We start from the raw sequence: 19264 nt of genomic DNA on the forward strand, positions 1-19264 counted from the left end.
CTGCTCTGGGCACTTCTGAGCTGGTTCAGATATTGTGGAAAACAGGCTTTAAAAATCCCCCTGCCAACTGCCATTTCAGGCAGTTTTGTCTGAAATTCAGAGGGTTACAATATTTTCTGCACTTGTCCAAGAGGTTACAGGGATGGAACGAAGAATCAAATATATTGGAGAGTTCTCAAGTATGATAAGAAAGACTCGGCCTTTAAATTTGTTAATAATCATGGATATGAATAATTTTTAAACAAATCTCAGCAAGGTCTGGAGAGGAGCCCCCCGACACATCTGTGCAGTGCCAGTGATTTCACAGCTTGATCAGTCCCAGCCACTCACCCCGGAGGGATCTGTCCCTCCCAACAAGGTGGTAAAGAAAGTAACCATGGCTGTATTTTCTCATCCTCGTAGCTCAGCAGTGCCCCTTTTCTCCATCAAAAGCTGAAACTCTCTTTTTAGATGTCTTCATTTGAGTTCAGTGGAGAGTTACAATGAGCACAAGCATCATTTTAACCCATATGCTAAATAAACAATTATTTCACAGGATAACTGAGCAGTCTATGAAATAACCATAAAATATTAATTTTTAAAATCAGGTTAGAAAAATACCTAAAATATGTATTCAGATTACCATTTTCAAGTGTAAAATATCTTTATTTAATGGGACATCTAGAACAAGGGTCAAATAGAACACATTAAAAACTAGATTGTTTCAATCAATAGAATAAATCCCATAAATTCCCCTACTGCTCCATGGCTTTGGCCATATAAATGTTCCTTTAAGAACAGATTCTATTAATTGGTTTTCTGTTTCCTTACAAAATGCTTTTAGGACTAACAGAATATTGGATACGTACTAATTACTGAATTAAATTAAAGGCCCGTGGAAAAAATATTGGTGATTTTAAGAAGTTAACAGAAACCTGTGATTTTTTCATCTACATTTTACGAACAAAAAAAAAGATGAAGGGTTACTAAAATCCATGGTTTCATTCCAAAAGATTCAATGCTCTAACAGCAACGGTCAGTGCTGGATTGGTGGGGTTAGAAATATTTGTCAATCCCAAATGGGAGGCCAATAAAAGCCGGGGAAACTCAACCCCTTCCAGCCCAGCTACAGCAACGGTGACCTCTGCCGGCAGCTGCCCGGGAGCCGCGGCTGCTTGGGCAAAGGATTTGTTAAACCGGAGTATTTATTAAAACTCGTTATACTCTCAGAGAAAGGGCGGCAACACCTCTTCCCACCAAATTTATCTCGTGGAAAGAAAGAAACTTGTCGCAGGGCAGCGGAGCTGGGAAGGGGCTGGAGCTCCAGGAGTGGCTGAGGGAGCTGGGAAAGGGGCTCAGGCTGGAGCAAAGGAGGCTCAGGGGGGACCTTGTGGCTCTGCACAAGTCCCTGACAGGAGGGGGCAGCCGGGGGGGTCGGGCTCTGCTGGCAGGGAACAGGGACAGGAGGAGAGGGAACGGCCTCAGGCTGGGCCAGGGGAGGCTCAGGGTGGATATTATGGAAAATTTCTTTCCTGAAAGGATTGCCAGATATTGGGACAGGCTGCTGAGGGCAGTGCTGGAGTCACCATCCAAAGCGTTCAAAAATGCACAGGTGTGGTCCTGGGGGATGTGGTTCGGTGGTGAACACGGTGGTGCTGTGTTAACGTGTGGATTCAGTCATCTTAGAGGTCTTTTCCAACCTTAATGATTCCATGATTGTATGGAAGCAAAAGGCACATGTACCAACGCTCCTACAACTGCGTTCCTGCCCTGGCCAGAAGGAAATTCTCCCTGTGCTGGGTCGGACCTGAGCAGGGTCACAGAGGCCAAAGCATTTAAGAACATTTCTCCAACCAAAGCTCAGGGACAGAGGTCCTGTGGGATGTGTTGTGGCTTTTTCTCTCCCCACAATGCCCTTTGTGCAGCCCCACAGAATTCATTAAATATTTGTGTGCATGTGGATGTGAATTAATACCAAAAATTATGGGGTCAAGCAAAGCAAGATCATTTTTGCTGTTGCCAAGAGATCCCAGGATCAATCACGGTGAGTTATGTGCACTCTTGTCTGCCCAGTGCCACTAATACTAAAGCCATGGCATTTGGGGGAAGGAAAATCCCAGACCCTCAATACGGGTTTCATCCCATCCCCACATCCTGGGTACTGCTTGTAGTTCTGGACACCGGTTACGAGGACAAAAGGATAAAGTAAAACAAGAAAAGGTGCAGGATGATGAAAGCCTGGAACATTTTCTGTATTTAGAGAAACTACAGAGATTATGATTTCTAAGTCTGGTAAAGAGATGGCTGAGCAGGGGTGTGAGGGAGATATTTATAGTCACAGTTTTCCTTAAGATGTTGAAAGGAAATGGCTGTTGTCGAAAATCAAGGAGCAGGAAATAAAACTGGCAGGTGGCAATATCGAGGCAAACAAAACAAGGTGGTTCCTCTCCCTGGGCATAATGGAGCTGTGCAATTCCTTCCCACGGGATATTGCAGGTCACAGGGTTCAGGAAGCAATCGGGCACACTGAAAGCAAAGATGCTGCCTGTGGTTCCATAAATCTGTGATTCCAGAATGACCTCGGAGTGGGAGAGCAGCCCAAGGAGATGATCCCCACGTGGCTGCTCTGTGTGTACCCCGCTCCCCAGCTGCTGCAGGAGGCAGAATTTCTGACCTGGGAGCACTTCTGCTCTAGTTCCTTCTCCTTGGTGCTTCAGCTGTCAAATACTTGACCTACCCCACCTCCAAAAAGATGACTGTAATATTTACTGTGGGTTGCCAGTTCATTGGTGAAAGAATGGCAATTCTGACAAAATCAAAAGGTAAAATAGCATCCCTCATTTTGATTTTTGCTCAAGGATTAGGTGTAGGCCAGTGTTCATGGATGTTACCACTACAGAAAGACATCAGTGATGAGATTTACAGCTCTTCAGGCGAATCAGTGTCTGAACAGATCATGAGATAGTGGAGAAAGGCCATGAATCCTGGGGCATCTTGTGAAATTCACTGAAATGGGGAAATACCATTTTCTCTCATCTCAATGTGGTCTTTATATGGAGCTGACATCTTACTTGAAATTCTTTATTGAAGTCAGGTCTTTTCTAACAGCCCCCACTAAAAATGTTATACACAAATAAACTAAAAAGTAGCAGGGAAATGCCTCATTAATTACACTGACAATAACCTTTCACTTTGAGAACTGCACCACCCTGAGAAATGCAGCAGAGAATGGCAATGCCAGCAGTGAAACCTGGATGCCAAGAACCCAAGTGCATTGGCAGAGAGCTGAGGAGTCACCAAGGACACCCAGAGCTGGCTACAGCAACCCAGAGTCAGAACAACTCCTGGGAGAAACATTTAGATCACACCAGGACAGGACAGCAGGAGAAGATGAGCAAAGTGCTGCTTAGCATTTTGAGCGTGCACACAGCTGAAGGTTGCCCAGTGCATGGAGAAATCAGGCCCTAAATACACACACACGCACAGAGGAACGAGGCCTCTGGCACATTATCTAAATTCAACTGCAGGATGTAGTTTGAAATGACATTTGATGGCTTTTCTGCCACATTTCTGCCCATCCTTTGAGTTGCCCCAGGCCACTGTTCACTGAATGAAACACCTCTGACTTTTCCTTATCTTGGAGGCAGCTGTTTATCACCTTTCTTCTTTTTTCCCCTGAGGCTCCTGCATTTCCAACAATGCTTTGAGATTTTATGGCACAGTAGTTGACACCATCGGGTGACCCAAATCAAGATGTATCAGTCACACACTCTCTGTTGCTGGGATGGGTTTTATCTAAGAAAACCAAGGGATTGTTTGGGTGAGAAGGGAACTCATCCCATTTCACTCCTGCCATGGGCAGGGGACACCTTCCACTGTCCCAGGCTGCTCCAAGCCCTGTCCAACCTGGCCTTGGACACTCCCAGGGATGGGGCAGCCACAGCTGCTCTGGGCACCCTGTGCCAGGGCCTCCCCACCCTCACAGGGAGCAATTTCTCCCCAATATCCATCTAACTCTGCCCCCTCTCAGTTTAAAGCCATTCCTCCTTGTCCTATCTCATGGATGCGACTTCCACATTTCACAGTGGTATTTCCTGGAAGAAACTGAGGGATGGTGACAATGCACCAGTGCCTGGCCTGGACTTTCCAACCAAACCCTAACACAATCCCCCCTCAGCATGACAGAAATCAAACCTGCAGTGACCAGACCACTTGAGGTAGTTCAAGACTTCTTTTATTCAGGGTTTTTTTAAAACTGAACATCAACCCAGACCATAAATGGGTTCCAAAAAGTCTGTCCCTCGTTTATCTTCCTGGCTCCAAAATCCAATTTCCTGTCCCTATAGGGTCCATAACAATGTGCTAATAAAAGATCAGATTCTGCTCCCATTGACTTGCTAGGAATCAAAATCCCCACTGCTATTGCCCTGGGTCACAGGGGGCTGGGGGTTCATTAACTGTGACACCGCATTCAGTTGTTAATTGTGCTTGGAATTTCCAAGAGTCAAGCACAAAGACAAAAATCAACCAGAAGGTAAAACAAGATCTTTGACTTTGGTTTGGGCCTTGGTTTACATATTATTGACAAAATCATAGGATCATGGAATCATTATGGTTGGAAAAGACCTCCAGGGTCATCAAGTCCAGCCTCTGACCGAACACCACGATGCCCACTAAACCATAATGACCATTCATGTCATGCAAATATAAAGCTACTTCCAAGAATAAAATCAAAGAAATGAATGAAATGAATGACTAATGGATAAAATGAACCTGGTTCTTAACTCAGGGCTGGTCATTTATTTTGAGCTGCCGTATTTTTGAGAAATGTTGCTGCCTTAAAGAGGATGCAGCAAAAATTGTCTTCACTCATTTACTTGTTAACTGCCCAGGAAATTTATAAAGATTACACTGATTCTGACAGTTCTGACCTACAATGAGCAAATTAGCCCAGTGTAAATACAGCTGGGCAGCAGATTATGTGTTTGATAACTTTCTCTTTGCCAAGTATGGCTTTGCCAGGTGAAAAATTACTATTTTGATTTTTTTCCTGTTCTTAATCACTTTGTATTTTCCCCTGTTGTATAGGTAGAAAGGTGACACAGATTTTTTAGTGGTCTGGTTCACTGCTTTACTTTGACTGTTTTATTTTGTTCCTGACACAACCATATGTGATCCAGGCTCTTAAAAAAAAAAAAAAAAAAGCGTTCTTCAGGAATTTTTGTGATGGGGATTTGCCAGGCACCTCATTGCTACGTAATACTTTGATTATGATACATTTAAGAGCTCTGGCTCACAGAATAAGGGTTTTTCTATTTTGAAACATAGCTTTTATTCTTTTTCTTTGACGACTTTATGTCTGGATGAGTCAGGTATGAGAAAAGACCTGTGCCTGTTCACAAAGAGTTTTGCCCTGTGGTGGATGACACAGCCTGCATTTTCCAAGTGCATCATTTCCTGCCCATTATTCCATGATTCTTTTGGGATACTCTATGTCCCAGCACTGGACCAGCAAGGTGCTGGAGCTGGGGGCATTCCCACAGCCATACAAACTGTATGTGAATTATTTATACCATGATATGCTTATCTTGCTCGTAGAATCTTCTATTTGCCCCTGTCAGAGACAATGAGCCCTTCACCTGGTCGGTATTGAGAGGACATTAAAGGGGTTCTCGCTTAAGGGGAATAAGTTGATTATTCTTGTTTCTGCTCAGCGTTAGCAATTTTGTCCATTTCCCTCAGCAAAACTGATCACAGTAACTGCACTTCTTACCTGGGAGGAGAAAGCACATGAAGAGTGTCAAGAGAAATAAATAAGCACAGAATAAGCCACTGAAGTGAGGTGTGGGTTTACTTTCCAAAAATCTTTTCCATCCCTCTCCTCATTACCGAGGAGCAACCTGGTCCAGTGGAAGGTGTCCCTGCCCATGGCAGGGGTGGAAAGGGATGAGCTTTAAGGTCCCTTCCCACCCAAACCATCCTGGAATTCCGTGATTGGTGTTATCAGTGCTCTGAATATTCAACATCCATGTTTCTGTTCTGCCTGGATCCAAACACTCCCTGCCCCAGTGCCTCCTGCCAAACCTTCCTCTCATCATTTTCTCAGGCACAGGCTGTAAAGAGGAGAGTGCAAAGGGTCACTGCTCAGCCTCACATTCCAGGACACTTTATCTATGCCAAAAGTGTGAGTTTCTGGTTTTGGCAAAGCATCCAGAATCCAAAGCATCAGAGGGAGTTTGATCCACGAGCTCTCCCTGGATGCACGTTCCTGGTGCTGGGAAGGGCTGTTCTAGAGACCATTTCTTTTCTCTGTGTGTTCTGAGAGAGAAAGGCATGTGGCCCTTTCCTTCCCATTTCTTCCCTCCTCTTTGAAAGCAAAGAAATTAGAAAACTATTTCATGACCTGCAGAATTTCTCCCCTTTGTTCAATATTTCAAATTTTTAAAAGAATTTAAGTCATTTGAATTCAGTCTTCAGCACTTGCTTGTGCCATCACTTGAAAGCAAAAGGAAATACTTTCTGTGAAAATAGCACATTTCCAATGCCACAGGAAACGGATGCAAGGTTTAAAGTTCCAATTTAAAGTTCATCTCTCTCCCTTTGAATTTGAGAAAGCTCATTTTCAAGTGACATGTATTTAAACTCTGGCTTTGTGCACAGAAATGAAGTACACACCTAATCATCAAAACTCCCCTCTGGTTTTCATTTTAAACAGGCAAAAAATGATCTTGTAAGGCTTAGACGCTGATTATTGCTTGGAACCTAATATTAATGCAAAGAAACCCCAGAGAAAAGTTGAAAGATGAAAAATTCAATCACAATAGGCCTCTTTCAAAAGATGATTCCTTTAGAAATCTGCTAGACATATGTTATTTTAACAAATAGAATAAAAAACCTTTTTTTTTGGTGTTAGACAATGTAAAATTGTCATGTATTCATCATCCGATGAAAATTGTAGCAAAAATAGGCAAATACCAAAGAAAAATCTATTCCTATTGCCACAATTATGTCAATAATCTGTGGAGTCCCACTTTTCAACAGCATTTAATATTTTCATACTACAAATCACATCTGGCTACAAATGTCATCTTCTGTCTCCTCCCACTCCATCCTCACCCATATTCTCTTCCTTCCAGTTCACAATAAAACTGCTTTTTTGTAACCACAATGATTCTTCCTGACAACTGATTCACCACACAAAAGCATTAACAAATAACACTGTAATAAATACAAGGTGCACATCAAATATCCAGACAAGGCAAATACGTGGTTACATATGGGGTTAAGTGTTATAATGACAGCTAATTTCAAATATATCACATTATTTGTACTAATTAATATTGGCACAACCCCATGGAAATTCAGATTTGGAATGGGAGTTTTCTGAATGTTTTCTGTGGAGCTACAGAAGGTGTGAAGCCCAGCCATGGCACCTGTGCTCATGTCCTGCTGCAGAAGAGTGATGGACTCTGAAGTGAAATACAAACCAGAGTCACGATTATGTGGGAAAAGGATTGTGGAATTTATTATAGAATCATTAAGGTTGGAAAAGACCTCCAAGATCATCAAGCCCAACCTTTGATCGAACACCACCACACCCATTAAATCATTTTGCACCCCCTGTTGTGACTAAAGACCAAACCCACATCTCAGAGCTGGTGGGTCCCACCAGGGGCTTCCCAGTTTAGAAGCTTTGGACTGAGTGTTCCCAGATTCCTTATGAAACCCAAACACTTCCCTTCGCAGGGTTGGACAGAAAGGTTGAAAGGTTTAGGTGGGATATTGGGAAGGAATTCTTCCCCATGAGGGTGGGGAGGGGCTGGAATGGATTTCCCAGAGCAGCTGTGGCTGCCCCATCCCTGGGAATATCCAAGGCCGGGTTGGATGGGGCTTGGAGCAACCTGGGATAGTGGAAGGTGTCAGGGTTGGAGCTGGATGAGCTTTAAGGTCCCTTCCAACCAAACCATCCCAGGATTTCATATTGATTCTTTCTAATACTGGGCCTCACCTGAGGTCCCCCCACCTGCTCTGCACATTCAGCCAGATGAGAAAATGTTCAATCCAGGTGCAGGACTTGCAGCCAGATGTTTGTGTTGTAACTTCAGTCTTGATGTCATTGGTGACTACAGAAGACTGGCTCACCCTGTGTGCTATTGCCCTGGGTCACAGGGGGCTGGGGGTTCATTAACTGTGACACCACATTCAGTTGTTAATTGTGCTTGGAATTTCCGATACTACAAACGGGATGGGATAGCTTCACACAACAAATATCAAATATTCACCAAAGCAAGCAGTCAATAAAATTGTGCAACCATGTGCGTGCAGGGAAAAAGATGATTCATTTACAGATGTGCTGCTGATAAATTTTTCATCGCTGCACACAACCTGGGGCACATCAGGAACCAGACAAATGTTTAAACACCACCGTTATTTTCCACTAGACAAAAGTCTTGCAAAAAGTCTGGCATTTCAGCTCCTCTTTGAAACAATTTCTGCTGGATGTAAGAAACAAAGCCCACAGAAATTATCCTTTTGGGATTAATTCTCTAAACATAATGACTAAAAAGCCTAGTGGCTTTACCCTTAAATACTGCAATTTTTGCTGCTTGTACTAATATCTGCAAGAAGTTGGTATTATTTATCCTTCTAAAACCTTCTAAAATGTTATTTTAACTCCTGGAGGCTGCAAATTTTCTGTCGCAGAGACAAGGCAGCACTGCAGCATTGTTCAGAAGGAAAAATGTAAGAGAGGGCAAGTGTCTTGTTCCAGTCTGTTAATCTGTACATTACACTGTAACCTACTGTAAGCCTAGGAAATGGAAATAAAAGGGAGCACTGGTGAAAATCTTCAAATTTTTGCAAAGAACAAGTTTTCATGAAGCAATTAACTGCCTGACTGGGAATATCCCTGCTTTTTGTTTGATGTCAAACTCATGGGTGGTATTTCGAAACATTTGATTGAGCTCAGTCAATTAGCCTTGATTATGGTTTGGCTTTTCCCTTGGAATAGGCTGATCCATAAGGAATGCCACTCATACCAGCACTGAGGCAGAGCAGGATGACTCAGCTGATTAATCAGCTTTCTTTTTTCTCATTAAGAAGCAAGTCTTTGGCTTCCCCAGCTGCTGAAGTGATCACTGTTGAACTCGTGTTGGAACTCACACAGCTTTGGTCACCCCTGACTCACATTCTGAGAGAAGAAAAGTCACCTGCACCCCTGATCTGTCAGAGAATCCTGGAATTACAGAATCCCAGACTGGTCTGAGCTGGAAGGGACCTTAAAGCTCCTCTCATTCCACCCCCTGCCATGGGCAGGGACACTTTTCACTGGACCAGGCTGCTCCAAGCCTTCCCACAACTCTGTGACTGAGGGACACACACAGCAATGCACCCCGTGGTTTCTGTTCATCATAAAGTCCTTGGGATTTGCAGGAGAAATGTTTCCATTCCTGTTGCTTTCTGAGCAAGATTTGTCCCTAATTTGGAATCAACCATAACCCCCATGTTTATGGGTTCTGATAATTCCTTCCAGACAAGCAGGTACTGAATCCTCACCTGTATTTTGCCAAATAGATCTAATCACTTCCTCAGAACACAGCACAGCATCTGCAGATGAGCTGTTTTTTCCAATCCAAAAATTAGATTAATTTATTAACTAAAGTAATGGAAGAAAAAAATGGCTACTTGTAAAAATCTTAAGTAAACACAGAGCTTTTCCCCCTTTCTTTAATAGGTAAATGGCACAAAACACAACCAGGGTACAGGCACAGTGTGTAATCATGGTCACGATGCCTACAATGTAAATGGACTTAATGACAAAATTAAACAAATCTCAATTAAAGGCACAATGATTCCAGACAGGCAAAACCCATCACTCTCCCAGCTTCCCACTAAGTAGATCTCCAAGCATGGAAAGGTTGCCAGCTATGGGGAACAGTTTAGAAAGTTAATGACAGTAAAAATGGGATTCACTGGAGACTGTAATCCTGACTCTGTAAGCATTGCCAGAGGCCTGACATGAAGGAACAAGTACTATTTCAAGCAGACTGCAAAGCCAAGGCAAAGATTAACATCTGTCAGAATCAGCTACAGATGAGACTCTTATTGATCCTTGAGTGTCACAAGAATTTAGAAGGGCTAAAAAGAACTTTAAAGACAATAATCAAGCATCTGTGGATTTGGTTTGTAAATCTGAAGTACCTTTCCCACATTTCAGCTATTTTTTTTCAAAGAGCTCTGTGTGTGATGTAGCTCAGTGCTACAAGGCAGAAGAGCTATTTCTTCCAACTTAGTCACTGTCAAGCTTAGTGTTGCAGCAAAAGCAGTGACAGGGAGCAGTTCTGGTGCTGTTACCAACCTCCAAGACACTGCTTTTCGTGTTTAGACTATGTTGCTGTGGATTTTGTTTCTGCCTCATCCGTATCTATCCCTACTAACAAGATTAAGGCTTTGCTCACATTCTTCTAATTAAAATGCTGTAATACTGAGAAGAGATTCCACGTCTTCTTTTAGCAGGGTAATCAGTACATCTGTGAGTTCAAGTTACTATTTTTTAACATCAAACCTTGCACAAACATAGCTCTCTTCCATGCAGGCCATGACTTTTTATCTACACTGGTTTGAATAACGGCTCCATTTTGTAGTGGGGTCAACATCATCTGCAAGGAAAGGCTGGGAGAGCTGGGAATGCTCAGCCTGGAGAAGAGGAGGCTTCAGGGAGACCTGAGAGCCTCTTCCAGTGCCTAAAGGGGCTCCAAGAGAAACTTTGGACAGCCTTGAGTGCCAGGACAAGGAGGAATGGCTTCCCACTGGCAGAGGGCAGGGATGGATGGGATATTGGGAAGGAATTGTTCCCTGTGAGGGTGGGGAGGCCCTGGCACAGGGTGCCCAGAGCAGCTGTGGCTGCTCCATCCCTGGGAGTGTCCAAGGCCAGGTTGGACAGGGCTTGGAGCAACCTGGGATAGTGGGAGGTGTCCCTGCCAACCACAGGCTCCCAACATCTTGTCCTGTCAGGAACACGTGTGCATTTTTCTGCAGCATTTTCTCCTTATTAAACTGGAAGAAGCATGATCTGACTGGAGCATGTCCAGGGAAGGGAACGGAGCTGGGAAGGGTCTGGAGCCCCAGGAGCAGCTGAGGGAGCTGGGAAAGGGGCTCAGGCTGGAGCAAAGGAGGCTCAGGGGGGACCTTGTGGCTCTGCACAAGTCCCTGACAGGAGGGGGCAGCCGGGGGGGTCGGGCTCTGCTGGCAGGGAACAGGGACAGGAGGAGAGGGAACGGCCTCAGGCTGGGCCAGGGGAAGATTGGATATTAGTGAAAATTCCTTCACTAAAGGCATTGCCACAGGCTGCTGAGGGCACTGGTGGAGTGGAACACCTGGAAATGTTCAAAAAACATGTAGATGTGGTGCTTGGGAACATGGTTTGGTGGTGGACATGACAGTGCTGTGTTAATGATCTTAAAGGTTTTTTCCAACCTTAATGATCCTGTGAACTTCCAGCTGTATTTCATTTACCAGCTGCAACCTTGAAATTTTATTTACAAGTTTTTAGTTCTGTAGCTTCTTCTTGCTATAGCAAGGTACCACTCCACAGCTTTCAGAAGTACCTCCTGCCCTCACTCCTTCCCCTTATTTTCTGTAAGCTTGTGACACTGCACGAAGAGAAGGTTTCGTTTAATCAGCTTCTGCAAGATTGTTTTAGTAAATGTAGGCTGAGGAAACTCATTACAGCAATTTAGTTCTCCCCAGTCCAAGAGTTCCCACATTCAATCTATTGATTGTTCTCACTGTGGAAATGGAAAAAAAGGTTCATATCTAGTATAATAATAAAAAGTAGCAAGGAAAATAATATGCTGGTAAACATGGGAACAGTAATCTTCTAATCCTGGCCTACTTTTATAAGAATTCCCTAATTTCCAAGTCCACATACCAGGGAAGTCAGTGAACCCCACAGAAAGCTGAAGTGTGAATAGTGCAAAGATATCCCATGCCATCAGTGATAGCATTGTGTTTCAATGCAGGGATTCAGAGCTGTTCAGACTCAGAACAGGGCCAAAGAGAATTCTAGAAAACGTGGTAGAAACACTCAAGGGCACACTTTAAAGGAAAGAGAGGCATCTTTCCCATTATAGTTTGTACTGTAGCAAAAAATGCTTTCAGCAACAAGATGATGCCAGAAAATGTGAAGACCTTTTGAATGCTCCTCACAGAAGTGAGTTGCCAAACACAGATTTATCAGAGCTGCTGAGACTGCCAGGTCAGTCCAACTCCCTGTTTCCTGTTCTTAAGCAAAGGTTGCTGATCTTCATTTAAACTTCTTTGAGCTCTGTTCTGTGCTTGAAGGATTCCCACAGTACAAGACAGGATCCGATCTCTCCTTGACAAACTCTCTTCTGTTGAGCTGTCCTTTTGCACAGAGTAGCTGTGTGGCCAGGAGAACTGTTCAAAGACACAGGCAGTTATTCCAGAGACAGCTGCAGGCTCCCAGCAGGGGAGGACGTCCTGCACGCTGCAACATCATTCACTTCTCTGCATATTACACTGACCATCCCTCAAGCTTTGTGTGAGGTGAGGATACTCCAGAGTTGTCAGGCTCCAGAGGTTGAAGATCCAGACAAACAAACCCCTTCCCACATTGAAATTTCACCTTAAATTTCATTTCACCTTAAATGGCTGAGTGAGGAATAAGAACCTCCTATCTTAAAACATCCACAGCAGCTGCCTCCCCTCAAACTCTGACATAATACAAAGATGGAAAACTCCTACTCCCCACTGCTCGCTGGGTCCGCGCCCAGCAGCCCACAATGTACAGCTGAAATATGGCCCCAGTTCAAACTGTCTCTGCTCTTTGGGAGCATGAGCAGATTTGTTGTGCAGCAGCTGCCTGACACACTCAGGATGCTGAGAGTGCTGAAGTTTGGGCTGTGTTTCTCTGGCCTCACAGGTTTGGTGTCAGGGTCGCAGCAGAATCAGAGCTGAGATTCTCAGAGCATAGGAACGAAGTAAATCAATCTCTGTACTACCTCAGTGCAAGGCAACGCAGCTTGGATTAGTTTCTCTGAATATATATTCTGTTGCTAATGTACAGAATCCACTGCATTTTGTTACCACCCCTCTTTAGGGTTGCCAGCAGTTGTCTGGCATGGTGAGTTAATAGAGTAATGAGTTAAAACAATCATACAGCAAGGAGTAAATACCTTCCACAGCAGATGAAAGCCAAGACGCTGAAGAGGTCCCACGTGTGCTGCAGAGAAGATTGTGTGGGGCAGCAGCTCTGAGGCAGCTGGACTCAATGTGTGACAGGAGAAGGCAGGAGCTTTGCAGATAAAGGAGTCAGAAAGCACGTGGAGCAGCACTTGGAGCTGGAGAGGAAACAAAACAGAGGATGTCAACACATAGGCATGAGCAGGGGCAGGAGTGAGAGCCAGAGAACAGATTTTAGGGATGGCTATCTCACTCTCCTGCTGCTTTTTAATTCGTTCACTCCATAAAGAAAGGTGCAGAAAAGGGTTTTGGTAATGAGAGAAGGAGCTGGTACTCGCATGGATTACAAACACTGGCAAAACCACTCTTGTTTTTCTACCACTTGAGGCATGCACACACTAAAATACAATGAACAAATAAGGACAATAAGGCAAATAAAAGCATGTGAAGAAATAGGATCGGTTTCCCAAACATCCTGAACACTTGTGCTTTGCAGTAGTTCACTCTGCTGCCAAGTAATCAAGATGATCTCCCAGGCTGAACTCAGAAAAACATACAGGGGGAAAAATGTAGGTATGGAGCATTTTGCATAGTGTCAACACACTTCCACAGAAACCAGGCTTTAATCCTCAATAAGTGCTGAGTACAAACATACAAAGTATGAAAGCCCAGGGGTAAAAATTCCTGCAGCACCACAGTTTACAAACCAGCTCTGTCTCTTCATGGAAAGCACCGTTGCTTCTGGAGTGCTGGAACTCCAAGGCGAAACCCCATTTGCTTGTTTCCTTTCTCTGGTCGTGTTCAGATGAACCACAGCATTAGAAGGAATATTGTAAAGGTCTAAGCAATAGTAAGAACCTTGTGTTTTTCTTGGTAAACTACCCTAGATGTCAGGAGACTCCTATTTCTCCTGCAAGAACTACTTGTGCTTGCAGAGAACATTACAAGATGACACTGCAATCTGATAACTCAGTGTTTCTGTGGTTTATTTTGTTTTATTTGGTGGTGTTTCCAGATGTTCTGTGGACATCTCTACCCTGTTTCTTAGGAGGTTTTACCCTCTCATTACAAAACTACACCACATCTAAAAGGTTCCTGCTGTGCAGGGAAACAAAACCCTTTTTTCCACCTCTTTGGTAACTAAATTTTTAAACCACCAGCAAGTAGCAAAAAAACTTCAAAGCTGAAAGTTTTTCTTGCACCGAACTAAAGAATTTACTTAGTTTAGATTTAACACACGAATATTATTACTTAATATATATTTTTATTATTATAATATATTACTCTATTACTATTTATTTAGACCTGCTTAGTTTAAAACCCACCATATTTCACATCTCTGTAGTGGAGTGCTTAGGAATTCTAAAGAAATTGTTTTGAACTCAATTTAAATGGGAAAGGCAGGTGGAGTACAAGGGTTTGAGCATTACCACATCTTCACAATCTGCAGAAAAAACTCAGGCTTTGCAAGGAGCAGATAGACAAATATCTGCCCAAATCCAGTTGTCCAGAAATTATGAAAATGTATTTCTCAAATGTCCAGGATATTCAAAGAATACAGAAGTCAAACAGCTTATGAGAAACAGCCCAACGACTTCGTTCGTTTGTACATATAATTCACCTTGGGGTATGCTGGTTTAAGGGAAAATACTAACATTTTTCTGTAGTTCAGAGTATTATGCCCGTGCCTTGTGAGTTACAATAAGGAGGGCACAGAATGACTGTGACTGCTGTGGGGTCAATACCCATTTCCTACTGCAATAAAAATATGGAATTCAATTTCTAAAGGTGTCATTTGAGAGGTTTTTGTCATGATTTTCCTATTGTAATGTAAAGTAAATCATAAGAGAGGGAATTCAATCCCTAAGAAGGCAACTGAATTCTGTAGGTCTCATGAAGGTAAAATAGATTTAGAAGTAGTAAAGAATATCCTAGAAATTAAAAAAATAATAAAAGGAGGTGGGCAATGGAGAAGAGGAACATTGCTACTGCTTGGCAAGAATCCTGTGTTATTCTTTGGGTTCTTCACATGCTACAGAAGTAAATTCTACTGACCATGAGTGAGAGGGGAGGATCATTTTATTAAGTGTTTGTAAAAGCACTCGACAATTCTGGATGGAAAAATCCTACACAGGCAAAGCAATATTCCATTCCAGTATTGACTGCTTCTTCCCTATCTCAGCACTGTCTGAGTGAACACAAGAGCAACTCCATGTCATAAGATTTTATTTTGTAGATTTTTGTCTATATCCTTAAGGGTTTTTTAAATAGAAAAAAAATCCAACACATCAGTTTGAACTGCTCCAGCTACAGAATTTATCAGGTGCAGCCAGAGCCTCAGTTCAGTAGAACAGAGGTTTTAAAGTTCTCAACTCTCTCCTTCGCTGCATCCTTCTGTACTCTGACTTGCCAAGCACAGACACCCTTCAGCTTCCCTTTGGAATTTCTCAGAATTCCTGCCCCATTAAAATATCATTGAGTCATTTAAAATAGTTATAAACACACTGGAAGATTTGTAGAAGATAAAATTCCTTTTGGATGTAAATAATTAATAGAACGGGAAAGTCTGAAAAGTCATGGCCATAATTTATGGCTGCTCCTTGTCCTTACATAATGTTCTTTTCCAAATTCATGATCCAGAGAAACACTGAAGATGATGGAGTCTACCTTTGGGAATCTGATCATGACATCCCAGCTAATTTTTGTTTTCTACCTCATTTCTGGAGTCACTACATTGATGCCTTACACTACAACTCGTGCAATTGCTAAAAATCACCTTTGTTCAAATTTATTTGTGCAGTTGTAGAAAAGTGAAAAAGGAGAATATAAATGAAAATTATGAGCCTGAATAAAAACTAATGCTAGCATTGCTGCTGGGATTCAGCTGGTTCTTATTAATCAGGGCTTGGAAAAGAATCAGGATTTATATTCCCTTCTGAATAGCTGGAATAAGATCACTAGTTGGAAAGGTTTACTGGCCCTAAAGATATTGTATTTTTCTGCCTTAACTACTCTTGGCTGTAAGAGGGGATGTAACATCACAGTCTGACTGCCCTCATACTTTCTGTTCCCAGCTGAATTCCAGTTCTTTTTGGTAGTGTCGTGAAGTCTGAAATTCCAGTTCTTTCATTACTGGTAATTTTGTATTGGAAACCTCAGAGCCAAATATAGCAAGCCAAATATTCCCAAATATAAATCCATTTGGGAAAGGTGTAGAGGGGAGAAGGGCAGGCCATGCTCCAGCCTCAGGAAGGCCTTTGGACTCACTGTTTTAAGCAGCAATAGGGAATGAGTCCTGCTGTGTTTGGATAGGAATTGTAGGGAGCAGCAATCTCATGCTGGCTGCCAGCTGGGCAGGATGGAGGCATCCAACTTTATATGGATGGATTTATCCCATTTATCCTGCAGTAGTTTTCCTGTCAGTTAGTGCCTGAGATCTTTAGTCACTCCTTGGTGCCTATGAATTAGGATATATGAAACCCTGGGGTCCTATAAAATATATATCCAGCTCCAAGGCTATATGGAAAGTTCCAAAGTAATCATCACCTGTCAATCATTGATTTTAGGATTTGCTTTCTGGATGATAATATAGGGATGATATACAACCCTGGTACGCTCAGATAACTTGCTCCTAGCCAGGATTTTTATTTCTAGCTTATTTAATTTACCAGCTTTATGCCATTGCGGTCGTTGACTTCAGGAGAATCAGATTCACACGCTCCTCCAAAGGCTGTTTTCTGTCATTTGTTTTCAGAGATTTGTCACTAGTTTTGTAAGTGATGTGCTTTCCTTCACTTTATTTCAAGAGATTTTTATCTTGACAGAGACAATTTTTTTATCTTTTATTTAATAACTGTCAGTTTGGTTTTGTTATCTGAAGCAGGATGAAGCTTTGTGCTCTGTCAGGGCGGCTCTGTGCATGTTCAACACTCACTAACAGCCCATCTGTCACAGCAAGAGCTGCATCCTGTCACAAGCCTTTACTGGCATGGCCATCTTGACCTAAGATCATGTTTTTTTCCCAAAGGAATCACATTTTAGATGGCTGTTGATGCCTCTGAATTCCCATGAGCACGTTCTACAAGTGAGAGTCAGTATCATGGTGCCAAACGTTGTAAAGCGAATTTGAGATGCAGAACAAATGATTATATTCATAGAAATTTTGATTTTGTTTTACTCACTCAGGAGTTTTAAACTGAGCCTTCTGAAGGTGAGCTCTGCCTGTCCCATGCCATGAAACCCCCGGCTGTGGCTCCAGGCTGGATCTCTCCCAGCAGGTGGCCTCACTCAGCACCAAATGCTCTGAGGGGTGTCAGTGAAGGTGATGGGAAATGCACTCCTTTCCCTGTCTTTGGACTTCTCTACAGAGACACCAGCAAGTAAAATCTTGATGTACTGGTTCAGGATGAAAGAAAGGATAAAATTAGGCCCTTACAAATAAGCCATTTCCATTGCTTATACCCTAGTAAACATAAAATAAACCTTAAGAAGTGTTTTCCAAAGCCTCACTGGCTTTGGATTTGGTGAATCCCCACCCTGCAGAATCATAGAATGGTTTGGGTTGGAAGGGACCTCAAGGAGCATCTGACTGCACCCCCTGCCATGGTCAGGGAATGTTCCTCTCTCCCAGGTTACTCCAAGCCCATCCAACCTGGCCTTGAACACTTCCAGGGGTGGGTCCAGACTCATGGTGCTATTCCCCCTTAAGTACCCCAAATTACCAGAGGCTTAATGGGCTATGAGGCGTCCCTATTATTACCTTTACCCGGGCTAAGGATGAGTCAGAGCTCTGGAGGCAGATCCTGGGTGCACATCCTGTGATGATGAGGAGGATCACGGTGACACGATGCTCTGTGCTGCAGGGCAGCATTTTTCTCAGTCTATTGCTCTCCCTAGAAATCCTCAAAGGAACATTTCAGTGCTAGAGGCATTTGGGGAAAAAAAAAAAAAAAGGAAGTGAATGAGACACAGGTAGCTTCCAGCTGGCTCTCCAGCACCCATAAACCTCTTATTTAAGGGCTGAGTCACTGCAGATATAATGGAGGAATGAAATGTTGAGTCCATTAGAAATTCCCATTTTCTTGCTCATCAGCTAAGATCAAGGGAAAGCTGTGCCTCTGACACTGCTCTTAGTCATAATGGCTTCAGGATTCCCTTCAAGGCCTCCCTCCCAGGGCCTCCCTTCTCCCTGAATTGCTACTGCTAAATTTTAATTCATGTAACTCGTATACCTGTGAAAATGTTTCCGTGAGAGATGTGCCAGAGGCACCTTCTCTTTACCAGCAACTTCAGCTGCAACTGCCTCCCTCATTTCTCTCTCACTACCAGAAGCAATGAGACAAAACTAATTCACTACTTGTTGCTTATTTTGGTGACCTCCATGATCCCATTTGCTGCACTGACAGCCAAGCAGTTCTGTTTATTTTTTGCACATCCCTAAAATACGCCAACAACTTCAAGAATGACAGAAAACAACATTCCAAATTGTATCATGCCTTAGATTACAACATTCTATGCTTATGTTTATTGACTATGTTTATTTTTATTTAGAAAATAATTCACTTGCTGTGTTTGACTGAGCCAAATGAGCATTAATTTATCTTTTCTCTGTGTAGGAGCTACTTTAGTGGCATCTGGTCAACGTGCAGTGAGAAGGCTGCACTGACTGCTGTTCGTATTTGGAAGCAATTAATTTAGTAAATTTATTAAATTTTCATTCCTCATAAATTTCCAGACAACATTCCCTGTTTGTCCATTTTTCCTCAGATTCTGTGGGTAACTTTAACAAAAAGGGAATTCCCTAAACTTGTTTTGTTTGGCACTTGCTGCACTTACAGGTCCTGCAAGCAAAGAGCTTTTCAAGACACAGAACCATTTTCTTTTTGATGTGATCCATACTCAGACACTGCCAGGGATGGGGCAGTCACAGCTTCTCTGGGCACCCTGTGCCCAAACCAGTCTGGGATTCTTTAATTCTACTCTACATGTGCTGAGACTAAGAAATAAGATTGAAGTGAGATTTTTTCACCCCTCGTGTCTGTCATCCTGGGTGCATGTAAATCCTGAAGAAAAACTCAGTTAA

General features: G+C 42.9%; 1 protein-coding gene and 1 long non-coding RNA gene across 2 annotated transcripts in view; one reads left to right on the plus strand and one right to left on the minus strand.

The window, feature by feature from the left end:
- Nucleotides 1-19064, minus strand: part of LOC108444919 — a 41558-nt gene extending 22494 nt beyond the window's left edge. Inside the window, exons 1-3 of the long non-coding RNA XR_001859637.1 lie at nucleotides 17942-19064; nucleotides 17364-17577; nucleotides 13176-13340 (exon numbers count right to left, since the gene is read on the minus strand). This is a non-coding gene — a long non-coding RNA (uncharacterized LOC108444919). The remainder of the gene's footprint in view (nucleotides 1-13175; nucleotides 13341-17363; nucleotides 17578-17941) is intronic.
- Nucleotides 1-19264, plus strand: part of NGF (nerve growth factor) — a 26367-nt gene that overhangs the window by 1569 nt on the left and 5534 nt on the right.

Source organism: Corvus brachyrhynchos, unplaced genomic scaffold (assembly GCF_000691975.1).
Source record: "Corvus brachyrhynchos isolate BGI_N302 unplaced genomic scaffold, ASM69197v1 scaffold72, whole genome shotgun sequence".
In the NCBI taxonomy this organism is placed as follows: Eukaryota; Metazoa; Chordata; class Aves; order Passeriformes; family Corvidae; genus Corvus; species Corvus brachyrhynchos.